The 23,291-nt window shown below is 40.7% G+C and overlaps 1 pseudogene; it reads right to left on the bottom strand.

The window, feature by feature from the left end:
- Positions 1-1,449: 1,449 nt before the first annotated feature.
- On the bottom strand, positions 1,450-1,568 carry LOC136883610 (5S ribosomal RNA; annotated as a pseudogene).
- Between the last annotated feature and the right edge of the window lie 21,723 nt (positions 1,569-23,291).

The raw sequence follows: 23,291 nt of genomic DNA, 5'->3' as shown, positions 1-23,291 counted from the left end.
TGTAGGGGCGGGGCGACTTGAACGACTTTTCTTGTTCCGCGGGCTGGGCAGGCCTGTCACACCTGGTGGGGCTTGCATACATTACAGGCTTGCGGCAGGGAGGGTGGAGCCCTACAGGGCGAGGAGGGGTGTATATACACACACCACATGGTGTGCAACCACCATTACAACATGCGGTCGTCTTTATCATTGAAAGACAACAGTTATATTACGGTGTATCAAAAATAACGTAAGCTTTCACCGCACACCTCTCCACCCTCTCACTTGAAATCAGGGGCGGAACATCATCTCCACGATAAGCAGGCACAAAGAGCACTCTCATACGGCTACGGGAAACAATGGGGCGGATGCATTACAATAATTTGCTGCCGATCCAGTGTCGTCAATTTAAACATTGGATTGTTAACGTAAAAATATCTCTAAATACAAAAAAGGATCCATCTCGGAACTGAGGAATTCTAACACGGAGTAAGTCCTTTACACTAGACTACGGTCAGAGGGAAGAGATCAAGGTTGCCCACGTCAGTGGTTTTTGGTCTAATCCAAACCAGAAACTCATACAAGGACCGGTCCAGATGATCGGAGAAATAATAATAATAATAATAATAATAATAATAATAATAATAATAATAATAATAATAATAATATCGACCTTACGTCCCACTAATTATTTTTACGGTTTTCGGAGATGCCAAGGTGCCGCAATTTCGTCCCACACGAGTACTTTTACGTGCCAGTAAATCTACCGATACGAGGTTGACGTATTTGACCATCTTCAAATATCACTGGACTGAGCCGGGATCGAACCTGCCTAGTGTTTTTTTTTTTTTTTTTTTGCTAGTTGTTTCACGTCGCACCGACACAGATAGGTCTTACGGCGACGATGGGACAGGAAAGGGCTAGGAGTGGGAAGGAAGCGGCCGTGGCCTTAATTAAGGTACAGCCCCAGCATTTGCCTGGTGTGAAAATGAGAAACCACGGAAAACCATTTTCAGGGCTGCCGACAGTGGGGTTCGAACCTACTGGATACTGGCCGCACTTAAGCGACTGCAGCTATCGAGCTCGGTAACCTGCCTAGTTTGGGTCCTAGGAACATAGCCTCAACCGTGTGAGTTATACAGACCGGCCGGAGAAATCACCTCTGTGGTTTTCCTTGGTTTCCCTTTTTTAATGCTATTTATTCAGGGCGTCGACCTAAGAAGGTATTTTCCCCCTACTTTGCACCATGTGTTGTGAACCTGCGTGTATTTGGAAATTGCGCAATGTGAGGAAAAGAACGTTAAGGACGACACAAACACCCAGTCCCCAGGCAAGGAATGTTAATAATTTACAATGAAAAACCCCTGACCCGGCCGGGAATCGAACCTGGGGCCGCCGGGTGACAGGTGGACGCGTTGCGCCCTACACCGCGGGACCGGGCATAAAAAATCTGCGTGGCAGATGGAATTGAACCAATGGCACGTGGTGTTCCCAAGCGGTCACCCATCCAAGTACTGACCACACCCAATGTTACTTAACTGCGGTGATCGGACGAGAATCTGTGTATTCAACATGGCATGGCCGGTGGCATAGTAATATTATTATTATTATTATTATTATTATTATTATTATTATTATTATTATTATTATTATTATTATTATTATTATTATTATTAATTTCGCGTGGCCTCAGAAAAGGGCTGGCGCAGGTCTTTCGAGTTGACACCATATGGGCAACCTGCGCGTCTGTGATGATGATGATGATGATGATGATGATGACGAATGTTCTAATGAGAAACATGGCAAGCACATCCAGCCCCCGAACCATTCGAATTAACCAATGAAGGTTAATATCCCCGACCCTGCCGGGAATCGAACGCGGGAACACCTGGACCAAAGCCAGCACGCTAACCATTCAGCCATGGAGCCGGACTAATGCCGAGATGGTACCTAACTTATAGTCACGGCCGCTTCCTTCCCCCTTCCTTGTCTATCCCTTCCAATCTTCCCGTCCCCACGACAAGGCCCCCGTTCAGCATTGCAGGTGAGGCCACCACCTGGGGGAAGCACTGGTCCTCCTCCGCAGTTCTATCATACCGACTCAAAGTCTCACAGTCCAGGACACTGCTTTTGAGGCAATAGACGTTGAATTCCTCGCAGAGTCCGAGGGAAATCCAACCCTGGTAAACGGACTAAGAAAGAAAAGAAAGAAGAGTAAAAGGGAACCCTCACTGAAATTTTAGGAGTTTATTAATATGACTCTACTGTAATCAACAAACCTTTCAATATTGCCTATGTAGATGAAATCTTTCCGAAATAATGTAATTCTTCAAAAGCGATGGCATCCATATTATAATTTTTTTATTATTTTGAAACAGCTAGGCCTATGAAGAATAAAATTCCACAGCATGTTTCCTGTCACTCAACCAGGTCAGGAATGGAATGAATGAAGCCCCATCCAGCGGCAAGTAGAGGAACTATGCTGGCTGCCGAAGCTTGTCGCACTCCTCTGGGGCAATGATTAATGATGCAATGAAATGATACTGTACGGTGTTGCTGGAATGAACGATAACAGGAAAAACCGGAGTACCCGGGCAGAATCCTGTCCTGACTCCACTTTACCCAGCACAAATCTCACGTGGAATAGCCGGGATTTAAACCATGGAACCCAGAAGTGAGAGGCCAGTGCGCTGCCGCCTGAGCCACTGAGGTGATGTTCAAAATATTTTGGTTTATTATTTTGAAGGAGTTATGTAAGTTACAAGAACATATTGCAGTATTATTTCTACCTTCAGTAAAACTTTATATGGTTTTCCGTGGTTTCCCATTTTCATACCAGGAAGATGCTGGGGATGTACCTTAATTAAGGGCACGATCTCTTCCTTCCCACTCCTAGCCCTTCCGATCCAGTCGTCGCCATAAGACCTAACTGTGTCGGTGCGACGTAAAGCAAATTGAAAGGAAATCTTCACCACGTTGGTTGACTCATTCTCATAGCAAAACGCCTCCTATGATGTGACGCATTGGGCCTGCAGTTATTTACCCCAGGGTACATAGCAGGATGTGACACATAGCGCGATCAGTAGGTTAAAAAGTCTTAGTTGGCAATAAAGGAGGGAAGGAGGCAATCAACATCGGACTCCACACATTCCATTACTCGTCGCATTCGTCTTAATTGCACTGTGGACTTTTAGGCAGTAACTTGGTAGGATGTACACTAATTTGGTTATTTGGAAGTGTCCACTAGCCCGTTCTTCCGTTATGCAGCAAGAGTAACATAAATTCTAGGGGTTGTGTTGGGCCGTACCCCTAAAGTTCATGCAACACTCATATCACAACCGTTATGTAGGGTGGACTATACTTGCTATCCGCTTCAATACGCTTGCATTCTAACCTAGTAATGCCTAGTAATGGATCAGAATCAGTTCGGTTTCCGAAATGGCGTTGGTACACGTGAGGCACTCTTCTCGTTAAATGTGTTGTTACAGAGGTGCAGAGATATTAATGTTGATGTCAATGCCTGTTTTATAGACTATAAAAAAGCTTTTGATTGTGTCAGGCACAATAAGCTGATAAAGATTCTGAGATCAATAGGTACTGACTCCGGTGACTTACGTATAATCAGTAATCTGTACTGGAATCAGTTTGCAAATGTCAAAACTGATCAAGGAACTTCAGAAACTGCTTCGATCAGCAAGGGCGTCCGCCAGGGTTGTGTACTGTCACCTATGTTGTTTAACATTTACTCAGAGGCAATCATTAAAGAAACATTGGAAGACTATGGTGGGATCAAAATTAACGGGAAAATCATCAACTACATCGGATATGCAGATGATACTGTTGTCATAGCTGATGACATACCTGCCCTTCAGTGCATGATAAACTCCTTAGTTCAGCACAGTGAAGAGTTTGGATTATATGTTAACCCCTCAAAGACGAAACTGATGGTGTTCTCTAAGAAGACAATTCGGACAAATCTCACAATAAAAGATAAAATAGTTGAGCAAGTGTCTTCTCTCAAATATCTGGGTACCATCTTGGATGACCAATGTAACTCCAAACGGGGGATAATATCTAGAATTGGGCAGGCCAGGAAACAATTCATTACCATGAAGAAATTCTTTGTGAGCTCAGATCTGTCTCCATCTACGAATTCGTATGATCCGCTGCTATATATTTTCTGGTCTCCTATATGGATGTGAAAACTGGACTCTGGATCCAATCATAGAAAAACGTATTGATTCCTTCGAAATGTTCCTGTATCGCCGTCTCTTGCGGATATCCTGGGTAATGAAAATCTCAAATGTCGAGGTCCTTCGTCGGATGAAAAAGCAAAAAGAACTACTGCTCACCATAAAACAGAGGAAAACGCACTATCTAGGGCATATCATGAGAGGTGAGAGGTATCAGTTATTACAGCTTATTATCGAAGGGAAGATACAGGGGAAGAGATCTGTTGGGAGAAGAAGAAATTCATGGCTGAAAGACCTTCGAAGATGGCACTGCTGTACTTGAGAAATGGCATTCCATTCTGCGCTGTCAAGATCAGAGCTAGTTACGTGGATCGCCAACCTCCGCTCGGAGACGGCGTCTTAAGAAGAAGAATGCCTAGTCATAACATAACGAACATTGTTTCTTACTTTACTATTGTTGAATTTACGTCCCACTAACTACTTTGAGAGTTTTCGGAGAAATTATTTAATTCGTTTTAACCAAAAATATGTAGGATATAACAATAACGTAGTGTAGGTCAAATCTCCAGGACACATCCCTTACACGTGAAAAAAGAAAATAGACTATATTATAGGGACATGCGTCCGGAAATCTTTCACAGTCGAACCTCGATATCTCGAACCTCCATTACTCTAATTTTCAGTATCTCGAAGTAACTTAAATTTCCCGGCCGTTTGCCCTATTCTTCACGTGTATTTACGTCCCTATTACTTACTCGAAATTCGGTTACACGAATTTCTCGATTTCCCGAAGCAAACATTTCCTCCTTTCAAGCTAAACATGCTCTCTAACTGGAATTTTGTGCAATATTAACTGCGCAATACGGCATTTGTGGTTTCTGAGGAACAGTTAACAAGTAAAGAAAGCTAATATAACGGGAACGGAAAATCTCAAACTTCTAATGATCAGAAAATCGGTGAATCCTCGATTTTCCTCGGGTGTGAATTAATTACCGGTCTCTTACGAAAGCAGTCCACGAAGTCGCGGATGACAAGCTCCATTTACGAATCTCGGCTGCGTGGTATTGACGATAAGTTTCAACGTGAAGGGAGGAAAGGTTAACAGTAACAAACAGAGGAGACTAACGATTTTTTTATAAAGGTGTTAACGGAAGTATGTCTCTTGTTTCACTACTGTATCCTGTCTTCTAAAAAGTGACTTTAATAAGTTTTATAATTAAAGTGATGCCTTAACTCTGTCCTGGAAAAATCATAAGAGAATGGACCAGGTCATTACCTCAGAACACCGGATTAAGAATGGGGTTAAAATCAGACAACCTGAGTGAGGATTGCATGCCTGGCCTTTGCTGATGACCTTACTTTATTAGCAAACGACATGCATGAGGTCACTATGCAGCTTCAGACACTGCACTCTATAGCAGCTAAAGCGGGCCTCATGATCAACATTGGAAAGACCGAGTTTATGACCAACATCAAAGATGCCCCTACAACAATGGGAGTCAGTGTTACAAAACGCATCAAGAGAGCTAAAAATGTGAAGTACCTCGTAGAGTGGATTTCGGAGGACCTAAGTGAAATGATGGCTCTTGAACAAAGGAGAATCAAATTAGACAAGGCCTACCATGCCTGCAGAAAACTGTATGCCTCAAAGCATTTATCAAAGAATGTAAAACTGAGACACTGCAATGTAGTAGTCAGACCATCAGTCCTCTACGCAGCAGAATGCCTATCCCTAACTTAAAAAAAACCCACTGAGAGCCCTGGAAGTGCAAGAGCGGAAATTCCTGAGAAGAATAATAGGGCCAAGGATCCTACCAGATAGAAGGCTATCGTACAAACCCAACTATGACCTCTACCAGCATCAAGAAAACCTCATAGATGCCATCAGGAGGAAACGTCTGACTTTCTATGGACACCTATACAGAATGGATCCTAATAGATTATCCCATAAGATCTTCAAGGTTGCTAACAAAGGCAAAGCTACTGGATTCCCCTGGACCAAACAAGTGGACAAACATCTTGCAGAGCTTAATATTAATCAAGCCGCCATTACTGACAGAAATGCATACCGTTTAATGGTCAAAACTAAACCTTTCCTAACATCCCTTACATCAGCTAGCCACAAAGGAGTCGGGAATTGGTCAGAGGAGCGCAGGAAAGAATTCAGCAATAAAATGAAGGAATACTGGGCCAACAGGAAGGCACAAGAGGCCACTAAGAACACAATCCAGTACGCTAAAAGGGGCAGACGACGACAAAAACACAGCTAGAACACAAGGACCGTGGTCCACAGATGGCCTAAACGCAAAGAAAAAAAGTTTTTAATTTTTTAAATACTGTTAATAATAGTGTATTCAGTATAATTCCGTAGATACATATGATTTAATTATGTTCAATATATGTTCAATATTCTCTATATGTCGAAATTTCCATAACTAGAAATAAATTTAACTCCCGAGGTGGTTCGAGTTATTGAGGTTCCTAACTTCTTCTACGTTGTGTCCTGAAGATTTGACATACGTTATTGTTGTAGCCTGTATAATATTTTTTTTATTTTTTTCAATTTCCTTTACGTGGGCACGGATAGGTCTTATGGTGACGATGGGATAGGAAAGGGCTAGGAGTGGGAAGGAAGTGACCGTGGCCTTAATTAAAGTACAGTCTCAGTATTCGCCTGGCGTTAAAATGGAAACACCATCTTCAAGGCTGCCAATGAAGGGGTTGGAACCCAGAACACAAGCTCACAACTGCGAACAGCACGGCCAATTCTCTCGGTGTATAATACTTGATGTGTGTGTGTGTGACCTCGTACCAGGATGTCGTTACACCACACTTCATGGTACTTGGACTGGTATTTTACGCGGCTACAAGGAAGCGTCCCCTTCAAATGATGCAGCCCCCATTACCCGAGCCACACTGACCGCGGAGCATGACTGCAGAGCGCACGATACTTCGCCGTCACAATTAACCGCTCTGAGTTGGCTGTCACAATTGTGGTAGGAATTTTCGTCTCTTTCAGTTTTTGTGGGAGCTTCCGTTTTACATCGCTTATTCATGTTTCAGTAAGCGTGTTCGAATCGCAATATGATTGTCATGTAAATTGCTTCAGTGACATTCACTGAGCTTAAAATATTTAGACTATATTAATGCTCATTTTGCCTATATATTTATTACCATAAAATAGGAATCTGTGCATCTTGGAGGGACTGCACATGGAATTATGTGGTGATAAATCCACTTAAGAGTGGACGATTTCATCAGCACTTATTCTTAGAAATTTCTAGAGTAGAACTTTTTTCAGTCTTTTCTCCAAATACATTACAGATGCTGGTTCCAAATATTAAAACCGCCCCTTTTGTTGTTAGGATTTCTTCCCGTGCTCACAACATTATTACGACCATTTCGTGTACACTCAATTACGATATTTTATTTTAAATACAACATTATGCAGACCTCTTTCGTATATACAACATTATGCAGACCTAAGACATCTTCTTGTACATACAACATAGTGCAGACTTTTTCCTTATACATACAACATCGTACAGACCTTTTCTTGTACATACAACAGTGTACAGACCTCTTCTTGTACATACAACATCGTACAGTCCTTTCCTTATACATACAATATTGTACAAACCTCTTCTTGTACATACAACATCGTACAGACCTTTTCTTGTACATACAACATCGTACAGACCTTTTCTTGTACATACAACATTGTACAGACCTCCTCTTGTACATACAACATAGTGCAGTCCTTCCCTTATACATACAACATTGTACAGACCTCTTCTTGTACATACAACATAGCGCAGTCCTTTCCTTATACATACAACATCGTACAGACCTTTTCTTGTACATACAACAGTGTACAGACCTCTTCTTGTACATACAACATCGTACAGTCCTTTCCTTATACATACAACATCGTACAGACCTTTTCTTGTACATACAACATCGTACAGACCTTTTCTTGTACATACAACATTGTACAGACCTCCTCTTGTACATACAACATAGTACAGTCCTTCCCTTATACATACAACATTGTACAGACCTCTTCTTGTACATACAACATAGCGCAGTCCTTTCCTTATACATACAACATTGTACAGACCTTTTCTTGTACATACAACATTGTACAGACCTTTTCTTGTACATACAACATTGTACAGACCTTTTCTTGTACATACAACAGTGTACAGACCTCTTCTTGTACATACAACATCGTACAGACCTTTTCTTGTACATACAACATTGTACAGACCTTTTCTTGTACATACAACAGTGTACAGACCTCTTCTTGTACATACAACATCGTACAGACCTTTTCTTGTACATACAACATTGTACAGACCTTTTCTTGTACATACAACAGTGTACAGACCTCTTCTTGTACATACAACATCGTACAGACCTTTTCTTGTACATACAACATTGTACAGACCTTTTCTTGTACATACAACATAGTGCAGTCCTTCCCTTATACATACAACATTGTACAGACCTTTTCTTGTACATACAACATTGTACAGACCTTTTCTTGTACATACAACATAGTGCAGTCCTTCCCTTATACATACAACATTGTACAGACCTTTTCTTGTACATACAACATTGTACAGACCTCTTCTTGTACATACAACATCGTACGGACATTTTCTTGTACATACAACATTGTACAGACCTTTTCTTGTACATACAACATCGTACAGACCTTTTCTTGTACATACAACATCGTACAGACCTTTTCTTGTACATACAACATCGTACAGTCCTCTTCTTGTACATACAATAGTGTACAGACCTTTTCTTGTACATACAACATTGTACAGACCTCTTCTTGTACATACAACATCGTACAGACCTTTTCTTGTACATACAACATTGTACAGACCTCCTCTTGTACATACAACATAGTGCAGTCCTTCCCTTATACATACAACATTGTACAGACCTCTTCTTGTACATACAACATAGCGCAGTCCTTTCCTTATACATACAACATTGTACAGACCTTTTCTTGTACATACAACATTGTACAGACCTTCTCTTGTACATACAACATTGTACAGACCTTTTCTTGTACATACAACATCGTACAGACCTCTTCTTGTACATACAACATCGTACAGTCCTTTCCTTATACATACAACATTGTACAGACCTTTTCTTGTACATACAACATCGTACAGACCTTTTCTTGTACATACAACATAGTGCAGTCCTTCCCTTATACATACAACATTGTACAGACCTTTTCTTGTACATACAACATTGTACAGACCTCTTCTTGTACATACAACATAGCGCAGTCCTTCCCTTATACATACAACATCGTACAGACCTTTTCTTGTACATACAACATAGTGCAGTCCTTCCCTTATACATACAACATTGTACAGACCTCTTCTTGTACATACAACATAGCGCAGTCCTTTCCTTATACATACAACATTGTACAGACCTTTTCTTGTACATACAACATTGTGCAGACCTTTTCTTGTACATACAACATTGTACAGACCTTTTCTTATACATACAACATTGTACAGACCTCTTCTTGTACATACAACATAGTGCAGTCCTTCCCTTATACATACAACATTGTACAGACCTTTTCTTGTACATACAACATTGTACAGACCTTTTCTTGTACATACAACATTGTACAGACCTCTTCTTGTACATACAACATCGTACAGACATTTTCTTGTACATACAACATTGTACAGACCTCCTCTTGTACATACAACATAGTGCAGTCCTTCCCTTATACATACAACATTGTACAGACCTCTTCTTGTACATACAACATAGTGCAGTCCTTTCCTTATACATACAACATTGTACAGACCTTTTCTTGTACATACAACGTTGTACAGACCTTCTCTTGTACATACAACATAGTGCAGTCCTTCCCTTATACATACAACATTGTACAGACCTTTTCTTGTACATACAACATTGTACAGACCTCTTCTTGTACATACAACATAGCGCAGTCCTTTCCTTATACATACAATATTGTACAGACCTTTTCTTGTACATACAACATTGTACAGACCTTTTCTTGTACATACAACATAGCGCAGTCCTTTCCTTATACATACAACGTTGTACAGACCTCTTCTTGTACATACAACATCGTACAGACCTTTTCTTGTACATACAACATAGTGCAGTCCTTCCCTTATACATACAACATTGTACAGACCTTTTCTTGTACATACAACATTGTACAGACCTCCTCTTGTACATACAACATTGTACAGACCTTTTCTTGTACATACAACATTGTACAGACCTCTTCTTGTACATACAACATAGCGCAGTCCTTTCCTTATACATACAACATCGTACAGACCTCTTCTTGTACATACTACATAGCGCAGTCCTTTCCTTATACATACAACATTGTACAGACCTCTTCTTGTACATACAATATCGTACAGACCTCTTCTTGTACATACAACATCGTACAGACCTCTTCTTGTACATACAACATCGTACAGACCTTTTCTTGTACATACAACATAGCGCAGTCCTTTCCTTATACATACAACATTGTACAGACCTTTTCTTGTACATACAACATAGCACAGTCCTTTCCTTATACATACAACATTGTACAGACCTTTTCTTGTACATACAACATCGTACAGACCTCTTCTTGTACATACAACATAGCACAGTCCTTTCCTTATACAGACAACATTGTACAGACCTCTTCTTGTACATACAACATAGCGCAGTCCTTTCCTTATACATACAACATTGTACAGACCTTTTCTTGTACATACAACATCGTACAGACCTCTTCTTGTACATACAACATTGTGGTGATTTTTCTTGTAGATACATGTTTTTTACAAGTTGGTTTACGTCGCACTTTCACAGGTAAGTCTTATGGCAACGGTGGGATAGAATGGGGCTAGGAGTGGGAAGGAAGGGGCCGTGGCCTTAAGTACAGTGTGACTAGTATAAAATTGGGAAACCATGGAAAACCTCCTTCAAGGCTGCCGACAGTGGGGTTTGAATCCACTCTCTCGCGAATACTGGATACTGGCCGCACTTAAGCGACTGCAGCTATCGAGTTGGGCGCAAATTTGTTACAAACTTTCATTGTACATACAACACTGTGCTGACTTTTTTCTTGTAGATACAGCCTTTTTCTCATACATAAAACATTATATTTTCTTGAGAAGTAGGCTACTTGCCGGATTTAGGAACTAATCACGCCTCATAATTTGCAATGTCCATATCTCCATGCATCAACCCATCGTCGTATTGAATGCCGAATGCGCTGATGCGTCCCTGAAGGGCGCAAACGTGTATTAATGCCAACGGAAGGCATTTTTAACATTTCATGAGGAAAAAAAGAATTTCATGTGATATGCTGGTACGTTCTGTTCCAGTGTGCTTCTCATGATCATTGTAGTGTGTAGAGTTATAGACAATGCTGGAGCTGTAGCTTAATTAAGGTCACCGCCCCTTCCTTTCCACAGCTAGCCATTTCCTGTCCCATCGTCGCCAGAAGGACTACCTGTGTCGGTGGGACGTAAAGCAGCTTGTAAAAAGCGAAGTTGTACAAAATGAGTTCTAACATGGAAATAAGGCGTTCCCGGCCCGATGTCCATTAAACACATTTTCTTCTTCCACGTGTGAGGAATGTGTCCCTAAAGTCTGGCCTACTTTATTGTTACACCATGTATAACGTTAGTATCTATAATCATCTCGACAGAAAATGAGTTCTAATATGGAAATAAGGCGTTCCCGGCCCGATGTCCATTAAACACATTTTCTTCTTCCACGTGTGAGGAATGTGTCCCTAAAGTCTGGCCTACTTTATTGTCACACCATGTATAACGTTAGTATCTATAATCATTTCGAAAGAAAATGAGTTCTAATATGGAAATAAAGCGTTCCCGGCCCGATGTCCATTAAACACATTTTCTTCTTCCACGTGTGAGGAATGTGTCCCTAAAGTCTGGCCTACTTTATTGTTACACCATGTATAACGTTAGTATCTATAATCATCTCGACAGAAAATGAGTTCTAACATGGAAATAAAGCGTTCCCGGACCGATGTCCATTAAACATAGTTTCTTCTACGTGAGAGGAATGTGTCCCTAAAGTCTGGCCTACTTTATTGTTACACCATGTATAACGTTAGTATCTATAATCATCTCAACAGAAAATGAGTTCTAACATGAAATAAAGCGTTCCCGGACCGATGTCCATTAAACATAGTTTCTTCTACGTGAGAGGAATGTGTCCCTAAAGTCTGGCCTACTTTATTGTTACACCATGTATAACGTTAGTATCTATAATCATCTCGACAGAAAATGAGTTCTAATATGGAAATAAGGCGTTCCCGGCCCGATGTCCATTAAACACATTTTCTTCTTCCACGTGTGAGGAATGTGTCCCTAAAGTCTGGCCTACTTTATTGTTACACCATGTATAACGTTAGTATCTATAATCATCTCGACAGAAAATGAGTTCTAACATGAAATAAAGCGTTCCCGGCCCGATGTCCATTAAACATAGTTTCTTCTACGTGAGGGGAATGTGTCCCTAAAGTCTGGCCTACTTCATTGTTACACCATGTATAACGTTAGTATCTATAATCATCTCGACAGAAAATGAGTTCTAACATGGAAATAAAGCGTTTCCGGCCCGATGTCCATTAAACACATTTTCTTCTACGTGAGAGGAATGTGTCCTGAAAGTTTCCTCTTCTTCTTCTTAAGCCGTCGTCTCCAAACGGAGGTAGACGATCCACACGGCCAGCTCCGATCTTGACGTTGCAGCCATGCCATGTGAATTTATTGGAATATCTCTCAGGATCCTTAATGCAGTGGTTTCCCGTTGCCTTCTGCATCCTAATGCCGTTGACCAAACTGTTTCCTCCGCCTTTGGGAACAATTTCTTGTCCCCAGGACAATAGAGTGCCCTTACCCATACCCGCTCATCCACTCTCAGAGAGACTGTTGGCACTTGGTATAGGAGATCTCCTTATACCGGGAGATAATCGGTCCCCTCATTCGTTAGCCGCCTGCATATAAAATGTTATTTTTATATGCAGTCGTTGTCCCCTCTCTACCGCGGGGAGGTGAATGTCAGGATTTCACCGTCATTGAAACAAGGACCAAATGGCATTTCCTTGTTTCTCTGGTTCTTTAGAGAGGCCTGAAAATTTGGCCTATTTTATTGTTACACCCTGTATAAGGTTAGTATAAACACCTCGGCAAATATTGACTCCTGGAAAATACAAGTTTAACTACGAGCACATTACTGAAAATAAAAAGCAGATTTATTTGATGTGATCACCATAGCTGACTAACTCTGCGTAAATGGTGATATTTAGCTTCCTTACAGCTTAAAGTGTACGCCGTCATCTTATAAATTGGCCACGTCTACATCTAGCACTCTAATTTGGTTTGGGTATGCCGCTTTTCTTGTGGGGCACAGAGTGACTTTTAACCCTCTCGGGTGATTGGTTAAGTAGATACAGTCTTTCCCCTTCACCCTGAGAACCACAAGTTGGCAATCAGGCGCGCTGAGAGAACAAGTAGCTCAGATTAAGATCTCTGTACTCTTGTAGCAAGTGTACGAGGGGTAAGAACAAGTGTGGGACTTCAAACAAAAGAAGCCTTCTTACGACCGTCATGGTAAGTCCACTTCAGATGTATTGTCTGGAAAAAGAAAGACAGAATCTAGGTGGGTGTTTTAAGAGTGCGTGTAAATGGAGTAATCGAAAAACATTTCCTTTCTTAACTTGCATTATCAAAAGAGAGTGCTAAACGAGAAGGACTGTTCGAGAAACACTTGGAGCAGAATTAACTTTGATAAAATAGCACTTCAACGCTGTAGTAACCCTAAGTTTTCAATGTCACAGCTCAGATCTTTGCCAGAGTTATTAAATGACAAAGATTTACAGAGTTGAAACACAGTGACTGAGTTACGGTGGCCATGGTAAAGCAAAGCGTTTCGTCTTGGCATCATGTAACAAACGCCCTCCGTAACTCAAGCCGAGCACCAAAACAAACTACATTGAAATAATTGTTCATCTACTGACGACGTTTCCCTAGCAACGAAGCACTTACTTTTGTTTAATATTTTCATAGAATTCGCTATTAGAACAGTAAAAGAAAAAGCCAAAGCGATTGAAAAATTAACTGACGTAATAAGGAAGAGAAGACCACAGTTTTTTGTACACATTTATATATAGAATGGGAAGCAAAAGACTAACTAAACAGTTCTTCAATTTATTGAACAGTTACAAATCCATACGCACATGTTTTGTTGAAATTGAAAATATATGAAGAACGCTGGAATTACAACAGACACAATAGGAAAAAAGAAAACAGTTTAGAGAAGTAACTCAAAAGGTAGGATTTCAGGAGAGGAAGAAGCCGACAACTAGAAGAACATGGACTAAAGGAGAGAAAGAACGACAAATCTCAAAGGATTAAGGAAATTTGGAAGCAAAGGAAATCGAATACAATGAAAAATATCCAAAGTTGATTGATCGTACCCTCCAAATGTTAAACAAATTCATAGTATTCGCTTTGCAGATGATATTGTATTGATAGCTGATTCAGAGCACAAAATGACTAGGATGCTCGGTATACTAAATAACACGTTAGAGCAGTTCAGGCTAAAAATAAACACAAAGAAAACGAAAATGATGGTCGTTTAAAAAAAGAAGACTGAATTGAAAACATACATTAAATTAGGCTGTGAAAAAAAAGATCAGGTTAAAGAATTTTGTTATCTGGGTAGTGTTATTACCAATGATAATCAGTGCCTGACAGAAGTCGAAAGAAGAAATGCTACGGCAGAACAAGTGCTTCAAAACAGGAACAATCTATTGTTAAATAAGCACATAGGAATTGAAATCAGGAAGAAATTTGTTAAAACGTTTGTTTGGAGTGTGCTAACTTACGGTTGTGAGACCTGGACTTTGGGAAAACAAGCACAATCAACACTAGAAGCTGCTAAAATGTGGTTCTGGAGAAGACTGACAGGGAAGAGTTGGACAGAAAAAAAGACTAATACCCAAATCTTGAATGACGTTAATGAGAAACGGACCTTAATTTATTCAATAGAGCAAAGGAAAGCTAAAATTCTTGGACACGTCCTATGACATGACACCTTTCTCCAGAATGTCTTCGAAGGAAAGGTCCTAGGGAAGAAGTCGAGATGAAGACCACGTCTCTCATACCTTAGGAACATAATCACTCAGCTGGGTTTTGCTTCCTATGTCACGATGAAAAGGACTGCTGAAGACCGTGAGATGTGGCTGCAGCGACAAGGCTTAGCCTTTAGATAATGGATGGATGGCATTATTACTGACTCACTGGAAAATGCTCAAGAACAAATCAGAGAATTTCAAAAACAAGTACCAAATGTAGGATTACAAATTTCATTTGATAAAATGAAGTTCATGATAAACATGAGTGACGCCCCACAATATACCACATTTCATAATAACACAGTATGGAAAACAAATTGCTTTAAATACCCATAAGAATGGACAACGAACAACACAAAAGGAAAGACAGCCATAGAAACCAGAGAACACGAAATGGAAAGGATGTTTCGTATGATAAAAAGTGTATGTAACAAAAAATCCTTATCCTGGAACACGAAATTGGGACGCTACCAAACAGTGGTCAGATTCGAAACTCTGAAATGAAATGTCATATGGTTTTTAGTGCCGGGATATCCAAGGAAGGGTTCGGCTCGCCAGGTGCAGGTCTTTCTATTTGACACCCGTAGGTGACCTTCGCGTCGTGATGAGGATGAAAAGATGATGAAGACAACACATACACCCAGCCCCCGTGCCATTGGAATTAACCAATTAAGGTTAAAATCCTCGACCCGGCCGGGAATCAAACCCGGGACCCTCTGAACCGAAGGCCAGTACGCTGACCGTTCAGCCAACGAGTCGGACTCCGAAATTCTATATGCGGCAGAGACACTTAAAATAACTAGAACTGGAGATATCGAAAAACTAGAGAAAGTTGAAAGAAGAATTTCAGAAAAATACTAGGAGCTAAAAGAAACAATAATGCAGAATACAGGTTGAGGCCAAGCAGAGAGCTATATTTGAAAACTGAAAAATTAACTGACGTAATAAGGAAGAGAAGACCACAGTTTTTTGTACACATTTATAGAATGGAAAGCAAAAGACTAACTAAACAGATCTTCAATTTATTGAACATTTACAAATCCATACCCACATGGTTTGTTGAAATTGAAAAGATATGAAGAACGCTGGAATTACAACAGACACAATAGGAAAAATAAAACTGTTTAGAGAAGTAACTCAAAGGCAGGATTTCAGGAGAGGAAGAACCCGACAACTAGAAGAACATGGACGCAAGAAGAGAAAGAACGACAAATCTCAAAGGATGAAGGAAATTTGGAAGCAAAGGAAATCGAATATAATGAAAAATATCCAAACTTGATTTATCGTACTCTCCAAATGGGTCATTCGAAAGAAGATGAAGAAGAGGAGGAAGAAGTGAATACAGTCTTGTGTTGATTTCTGGAGTGATTCCTCACAAAAGAGGAGGATGTATTTATCTGAAACATTATTTCCACTCATATGATGGAGCGTCAGATTCGACCGAGTCTGCTTCATGTTAAACAGTTCGATTTAATAAAGAGCCAACAAATAATGGAACAATGTAAGGTGTCGTTGACACGGGAACAGTCTCATGTCAATAAAAGGGGACAACACGGCTCCCAAGAACAGTCACTACAAACTATAATTATGGACGAATTATCCACTAGCAGCCATTCCCAAACTGTGCTCTGCGGATTATGGGCCGCCACGATAATCCAAGTGTCCCACAATAATAATCTAAGTAGTAAGATTTTAACGAGTAAAATTTAATTATACAGACGCAATTCATAGATCATTATTCGACAATTAGGAAGAAATATCTTCACTGCTGAATAACTTACATACAGTATATGCAATTCTTGGCCGATAAATGGTAATTTGGCAGTATCTTGTGAAGACCTTGTGTCACAACTCCACATCTCTGATCGACTTTTGGGTCCACGACATCCCCTGTTCCCCACAATTCTAGAAAGAAACCACTGCATTTCATGTTTTCCGTGAGAACATACCTGTCTGAATGTACCTTTTCTGCTCTCTCACAAATTAAAGCGGAGTACAGAAACAGCGCTAATGTAGAGGCTGAACTTATGTTCGGGTAAGTACGCTTGTAAAACACTTGGTCTTTGTAAAACAGCACCGTCCGTCCAATTGATCCAACAACCGGCGAATGTTCTCAAGTAAGTTTCAACATCCAGACTGTTGTTATTAGCCAAGAGTCGCATTGTCTTATAATTTCTACGAATGTATGAAATACAACCCGTGACCATAAAGTTCGGTGAATGACGTCAGAACGGTCGGTCCAGCATCACTGGCGACACAGAACGCTGCACCTGCGTAGCAGCAGGTTTTGACCACCTGCTCCCAACGTTGTTCAGTTGAGCATCGTGTGTGTGTGCCGTGTAAGACCTGTTTGTCACAGTGCGTGTTTAGTGCGTTGGTTCTGAGCTGCGAACAGGAACATGAACGATCAAAAGATCAATGCACAATTTTGTTTTAAGCTTGGCAAGAACCGAAAGAAACGCATGCGATGCTGGTACGTGTTTATGAAGATCAAGCACTGTCCTTGAAGTGTGTGTACGAGTGGTTCGCCCATTTTCGAGGAGGCCGGGAAAGTGTTTCTGACAACCCCCGTAGCGGAAGACCGGCGACCGCCGTCAGTGACGAAAACATTGAGAAGGTGAGGACATCAATCACGAACGATCGGCGATTAACTGTGCGTATGGTAGCGGATGAACTGCAGATTAACCGTGAATCCGTGCGACAAATCGTTACCCAAAAGTTAGGGAAGAGGAAAGCGTGTCGTCGTCTTGTGCCATATCACTTGACTGACGATCAGAAGGAGGCACGTTTAGAGGCTTCACAGGATTTTGCGAAACGGCGGATGCGACACCAAATTTCTTGAACTGTATCGTCACTGAGGATGAAACCTTGTGTCTCAGGTACGACCCTGAAACGAAACGGCAAAGCATGGAATGGCGTTCTTCGGAATCCCCTCGTCGGAAAAAGGTCAGAGCCGAAAAGTCACGCATCAAACTGGCTTTGAAAGGAAAGAGAATTGACGATATTCCTGACATCCAACGAAACGTGACGAGGCTTTTGAACACCATCCCAAAAGAATCCTTCTTGCAAAGTTTCCCGGACATCTCAGCAGTGCATAGTTATGGGAGGGAACTATTTCGAAGGACAGTAAGGTCACTGTCGTGCATTGTTAATCTCTGTTGATAGTACAGGACTATTCACGGAACTTTATCGTCACAGGTTGTATATTTATGTAAATGAAGTTGTATTTAAATGTAAAGGAAAGTAAATATTAGTCCTAAATTATATGAATACGATCAAACATGATAACATTAAAAAATATATCCTATGTTTACTGAATTCAGTATTATGTTCTGTGTCTAGGAGGTCTTATAAATAGTTGCGATATGCTCAGGGGGTCTCAGACACAAAATGTTTGGGAAATCCTGCATGAGATGTTACAGTCTCCAAAGCGTAATCTATGAATAGAACAGAATATTCCCATCCTCTAGTTCTGGATCCCCTCAAACTGAGGAGAGGGCATTCGTTTATTGGAAGCCAATTATATGATTATACTAAATTAAATATTACCCTCTGTGGCTCACGTGGCAACGCGCAGGCCTCTCAACCCTCGGTTCCGTGGTTCAAATCCCGGTCACTCCATGTGAGATATGGGCTGGACAAAGCAGAGGCGAGACAGGTTTTTCTCCGGGCACTCCGGTTTTCCCTGTCATATTTCATTCCAGTAACACTCTCCATTATCATTTCATTTCATCTGTCAGTCATTAATCATTGCCCCAGAGGAGTGCGACAGGCATCGGCAGCCGGCACAATTCCTATCCTCGCCACTAGATGGGGGCTTCATTCATTCCATTCTTGACTCGGTCACTGATCGGAAACAGACTGTGGATTTTCACTACTTGAAATATTATACTTAAAGCTGATATTGTTTATATTCATTCCACAAATTATCATCCCTTTTCTTTTCTTTTTTCTTTTCTTTTCTTTTCCTTTCTTTTATTTTCTTTTCTTTTATTCTCGTTTCATTTTTTTCGTAGATGTAGTACAGTATTGTTTAGTTTAGAATAAACGTGTATCCGACCCTTTATTCTTTTAGTTAGTACTTTTCATGTTTCATTTCCTTTTCCCTCATATTTTAAAGAATTGCTAATCTTCCTGATGTTATCCCTTCTTTGTTTAATAATTTAACAATTCTATAGAATTCTTTCTCGTTTTTGAGGATGATGTTCTCAATAGAGTAATAAATAACTTTCAAGATTGTGGGCAACTGCAAAATGTTGTGTGATTGTCAGCAGGCATGATGATAAACGGGGTTAAAAGTCAGATTGTGAGTTTCACAAATAGGAAAAGTCCTATCAGTTTGAATTACTGCGTTGATGGCATGAAAGTTCCTTATGGGGATCACTGTAAGTACCTAGGTGTTAATATAAGGAAAGATCTTCATTGGGGTAATCACATAAATATGATTGTAAAATAAGGGTACAGATCTCTGCACATGGTTATGAGGGTGTTTTGGGGTTGTAGTAAAGATGTAAAGGTGAGGGCATACTAGTCTCTGGTAAGACCTCAACTAGAGAGGGGACCATCACCAGGAATAGGCCTACTTGTTTCAAGAACTGGGAAAAATACAAAGAAAAGCAGCTCGATTTGTTCTCAGAGATTTCCGAGAATAGATTAGCGTTACAAAAATATATAATGCAAAGTTTGGTGTGGGAAGACTTGGGAGAAAGGAGACGAGCTACTCGACTCAGTGATATCATCCGAGTTGTCAGTGGAGAGATGTCCTGGAATGGCACAAGTAGACGAATAAATTATATAGTATTAACGAATTGTCCCGAATACTCTGAGAATGAACTCAATCGCCTTATTTCTTAATTGGTGTCGCAATATAAGCAGAAATAATCCTAATCACATAGAATTTATGATAGATTTATTAATATAAATGAAAGATGGCTTCAGACAACACTATGCGTTCTTATATATAAAGGCAGTGGAGAAAAGAAAAGAAGTCGTCCGTCAATGCCTTTTTCGGAAGCTTCTGACTGCACTAAACGTAAGAAGGCCCAAGATCTGCGGCAGACGTATTCATCAGAAGAAATAGCATATGCCACTCAGATGAGTTTGCGAGCAATTGGTGACATAGAGGCTTCAACGTTAGTGAAGGAAAACATTGTTAATGCATCTCCTTCCCGAGGAAGGCAATATAGAAAAGCTATTCGGGATTCGTAACAACAAAAATCTCTACCTTGACTAGAGAGGAAGGTCTTTCCATGATTATAGAAGTCAAACTTTCAAGACATCAGCATGAAGTTGTGAGATCTGAAGACAGAAATAGATTATCTTCATACAACGAGATCAAAGAAGCTATAACGCATTATAATTTGAAGATCAATGTACAAATATCGTTTTATTTTGCGTTATTTGTGTTATCTATGGTAATTTGTTATTAACTCAGTCCAGTACTCTTCTTCAGTTCCCTTGAACTATTTAATATCAACTTTGGAGGCCTCCTGCCCCACTGTGCGCCGGTTTGATCGCCTTCAAGAAGACACGAGGTTCTCAATAATCTCAAACATTTTACTGCGGTACGGGTCGAGGAAATTATGATAAATAATGTTATTTATTCCATCGTTTTAATTACTTTTCCTTGAGTGATATTACAGTTAGGATTTTTTGTACATAATCCTGATTGTGGCGCATTTTGTGCTTATTTTAAAATTCTCGAAAGTCTTAAAGAGTCCAAATTCATTTTAACATGGACAGTGGGGGGTCATCAATTTTCCGACATCATTCTAACTATGGCAAACACTGTTCGTCTACGTATACTAAAGCATTAGCGTCAAAAGGGTGCTTTCTTCCTGTAACTAAGAGCTTGAGAAAATCTCGTATCAAGTGAACCCCGTTCTGCTTCTCAGTACAGAATTAAAATCCTTGAAGTTGCCGGGAAATGAAACAAGCACCTTAGAATAAGAGAATGGCACAGTACCTCTACATCACAGACCTGGTTAATATATATACTAAAAGCGTTTAATAGAGACAGATTTGGCAAGTCCGTCCGCCTGTTCTATTGGACCGATCTGCTTTGTTTTTGTTTTATTCTGTCCGGAATTACCTGCCAATGAATTATGAGACATTAGTTGGTCTCTAAATTCAGCCAACTTTCAGAAATCATAAAATCAAATCATTAAATGATCTCTCCAATAATTGCAGGCGAAGGCTTACCCTAACCCGCAATACATCCTGTACTTAGCAGGTTGCTATGTGACTAACACTTTCATTGAAATGACGTATAGCTTTTAGTGCCGGGAGTGTCCGAGGATAAGTTCGGCTTGCCAGATGCAGGTCTTTTGAGTTCACGCCCGCAGGTGAACTTCGCGTCGTGGTGAGGATGAAATGAAGATGAAGACGACACATACACCCAGCCCCCGTGCCAGCGGAATTAACCAATTATGGTTAAAATTCCCGACTCTGCCGAGAATCGAACCCGGGACCCCTATGACCAAAGGCCAGCACGCTAACCATTTACCCATGGAACCGGAGAACACTTTCATTAATATTCTGATATACTGTATATTATTTTGATCCTCAGTAATGTCGCTGCATGCAGCCATGTTTGATTTTTTAGAGCTATTTTGCCCCTACTTGCACCATATGATATGAACCTGCGTGTAATTGGAATGGCGATAGTGTGGAATATTGTGAGTGAGGAAGGGAAGATTAAGGACGTCACAAATACCCAGTCCCCAGGCCAGGAATATTAATCATTACAATTAAAAAACCCTGACCAGGCCGGGAATCGAACCCGGGGCCGCCGAGTGACAGGTGCACGCGTTGCCCCCTACATCGCGGGGATAGACTAAAGGAATGTTAAGGATGACACACCAGTCCCCAGGCCAGGGATAATAATTATTTACAATTAAAAACCTCTGACCCGGCCGGGAATCGAGCCCGGGGCCGTCGTGTGACAGGCGGACGCGTTTCCCCCTACACCGCTGGGCCGAACAGCCATGTTTGATTACTACTTGTCAAGCCAGAGAGTATACACTTCCTCTGATCAAGGAAGAATACTATTCCCTGCTAAGATACTCTCTGACTCTCTAAAATTTTCCAGTTTCCAAATATACTCGAAAGACGGCAAAGCGTTCCTAATAATATGCATGCTGCTAAGAGAAAAAGGTCTAGGTAAAAAGAGACCCCATCATGACATACACCTTAGACATTATCTGGGGAGACCTATCGAAGATTAACCTAGCTACACTAGAAAGAGTGAATGGCGTGCATCTTAAGAAAGTTCTCTTCCTGGCAATAGCGTAGCCAGGATTGACAGATGGGTTGGTTATATTTACAAAATAATGATAGAACATACTAAAGGTGCTTGTGCGTGAGTGGCGCGCGCATGCATGAGTGTCATTATAAGACCATGGATACAAGTGATTTATGTTGATATTCAGATTGCAATAGAGGACAAAATCTTACATTCAAATACAGAACAAGAACTATACAACCTGTGACAATAAAGTTCTGTGAATATTCCTGTACTATCAACATAGATGTACAATGCATGACAGTGACCTTACCGTCCCTCGAAGTAGTCCCCTCCCATAACTATGCACTGCTGAGATCGACGATACATGTCCTGGAAACTTTGCAAAATGACTTCCTTTGCGATGGTGTTCAAAAGCTTCGTCACGTTTCGTTGGATGTCAGGAATATCGTTAAATCTCTTTCCTTTAAAATGAGTTTGAGTCGTGGGAATAGGAAGAAGTCTGGAGGATTGAGATCTGGCGAGTATGGGGGATGTTCAAGTTGCACCACCCCTTTTTGCCATGAACTGTTTGACGATATTGGCTGTGTGTAGGCGAGCGTTGTCAGAGACAAAATAAAAACATGAACCTTATTGTCCGTACTGGTGTCGTACCCTGCGTAGACGATTC

This window comes from Anabrus simplex, chromosome 11, assembly GCF_040414725.1.
Source record: "Anabrus simplex isolate iqAnaSimp1 chromosome 11, ASM4041472v1, whole genome shotgun sequence".
Classification (NCBI taxonomy): Eukaryota; Metazoa; Arthropoda; class Insecta; order Orthoptera; family Tettigoniidae; genus Anabrus; species Anabrus simplex.
Note: the sequence above shows the minus strand (reverse complement) of the source record. Positions and strands in the feature narration are given on the sequence as shown.